This window comes from Vombatus ursinus, unplaced genomic scaffold, assembly GCF_900497805.2.
Source record: "Vombatus ursinus unplaced genomic scaffold, bare-nosed wombat genome assembly UNPS02014826.1, whole genome shotgun sequence".
Taxonomy (NCBI): Eukaryota; Metazoa; Chordata; class Mammalia; order Diprotodontia; family Vombatidae; genus Vombatus; species Vombatus ursinus.
Genome location: NW_020954604.1, coordinates 10,775,085 through 10,777,164, shown reverse-complemented (window position 1 = coordinate 10,777,164; position 2,080 = coordinate 10,775,085). Strand labels below are relative to the sequence as shown.

The 2,080-nt window shown below is 47.1% G+C and overlaps 1 protein-coding gene across 6 annotated transcripts in view; it reads left to right on the top strand.

Moving 5' to 3' along the window:
• Positions 1-1,653: 1,653 nt before the first annotated feature.
• Positions 1,654-2,080, top strand: part of TJAP1 (tight junction associated protein 1) — a 24,765-nt gene continuing 24,338 nt past the window's right edge. For 3 of the 6 annotated variants that reach the window (XM_027838378.1, XM_027838374.1, XM_027838376.1), the window contains exon 1: positions 1,657-1,675. The gene's annotated coding sequence lies outside the window, so the exon portion shown is untranslated. Of the gene's footprint in view, positions 1,676-2,080 lie in introns of all 6 variants that reach the window. The other 3 variants (XM_027838380.1, XM_027838379.1, XM_027838377.1) reach the window with 2 other exon arrangements.

Sequence of the window (2,080 nt, the reverse complement as noted above, 5' to 3'; positions counted from 1 at the left end):
TCCATTAGATTGTAAATTCCTTGAGGGCAAGGACTATCTTTCTTTTTATTTGTATACCCAATACTTAACTCAGTGCCTGGTACTTAGTAGGTTTTTAATAAATGTTTATTGAATTGAATTGAAAAGATGTAGGTTTACAATCAAGAATAATTACTCTACAAAGAAGAGTATAATCCCCCTGGAAAGAATATAGATCCTCACTGGAAAAGAGAACTTTTAAGCATTTCTGATGAAAAGACCAGAGATGAATAGGAACTTTGAAATTCAAACACAAGAGTCAAGAGAGACCTAGAAAGATACATTTATCTGAGCAATTGGAAGGGGCTGAATGATGATGCATTGTTGATGTTTTTGAAGCAAATGTCCTTCAGAATCTTATCTCAGTGCCTGGCACGTAGAATGTACTAATAAAGGTTTTATTAACTGAGGGACAAATAGGTATTATGTGTATCATCATCCCCACTCGACAGACAAGGAAAGTGAAGCTGAAGTTAAGGTTTTTTTTTTTTAATAATATTAAATTTATCCCCCAATTTCCTATAAAAATTTTTAACATTCATTCTAAGTAAGGTCAAATTAATTGCCCATGGTACACAGCCAGTATTCATTAGAGGCAAAATTCAAATCTAACTCTTTTCTGAAAATCTTGTGCTCTTTTCTTTGTACCTCACCCTTCTTTTTGTCCCTCTTCCATTCCTTCTAACCCCTTTCTCTTCCATTCTTCTTCCTCATGCCCCAAATTCCTTCTATCTGGGTAGCTAGGTGATGAAGCAGATAAAACTCCAGGCCTAGAGTCAGAAACACCCGAGATCCAGCCAAAAACACTTATTAACTGTGTGAGCCTGGGAAAGTCACTTAACTCCTATTTGCCTCAGTTTCCTCATCTGTCAAATGAGGATAATAATAGCACCTACCTCCCAGCGTTGTTGTGAAGATCAAATGAGATAATCATTGTAAAGTGTTTAGCACAGTGCCTGGTACATAGTAAGTGCTACATAAATGTTAGCTTTTATTATTATTATAGCACTTAGCACAGTGTCTGGCACGTAGTAGTACCATATAAATGTTATGGTAAGTACTATGTTACATAGTAAGCACTACGTAAATGCTAATTATTATTATTATTATTATTGTGTGTCCTCCGTTCCCTATGGCCTCGTCCTTTCTGGGTCCCATCATTCCATGTGGCCCCCAGTTTCCCCCCAGGCCCCCACCGCCCTGTCCCCTTCCATCTGGTGCCTAACAAAGAGCGTTGGATTTGGAGTCAGAGGACTTGGGTGGGGACACCCATTCTGTGACAAGTCGCTTAACCTCTCTGGGCCTCAGTTTCCCTTCTGTAAAACAAAGGGAACGGCTTAGATGACCTCTACCATTTGTTCCTGCACTTAAAGCCCAAGAGCTTTCGAACCTCAAAGTCTATCTACCTCTCCATCTAAGCCTCTAACACCTACTAACCCACATACTCCTCCCGCTCTCTCTCCTCCCACCTCCCCCTCTGCCCCGCCTCTTCTTCCTCAGACCCCGCCCCCGAAGAGGCCCCGCCCACTCGGATGACGCGCAGCGCCGCTGTGCGTGGGGATTCCGGCTGCGATCTCTCCTTTCCCTCCCAGCGGAGGACTACCCGGCCTGCCCCGCGGCAAGATGGCGGCCTGAAGGGAGCGGGCGGCGGTGAAAAGTTTGTTGTGGGGGCTGGAGGAGTCAGGGCGGGGGCGGGGGCCGGGGGAGCTGGAGTCAGAGACTGAGGTGTCGGGGCGCAGGCAGGGGCAGGGGACGAACTGGAGAGTTGGGGAGGGCAAGAAGGGTTAACGTGGGGTTGGAGACAGGGTGGGGGAGGGGCAGTGGGGGAGGGGCGGAGGGCTCTTCTCCTTTGATTCCCACTTTGCGGGCCTGAGGCGAGGGTGGAAGAGCAGGTGTCCTTGGGAGGTATGAGGAAAGTGCTCTTTCGGAGCGGGGCCAGAGGGGACCCTTGCAGCTTCATATGATACCTGAGGGTAGACTTCGCTAGTCCTCTCCGCGGGCGGTAGGAAGCTGGAGTGTTGATAGGTCTTTTTACCTGGAGGGACCAGGAGGGGGGGGCAGG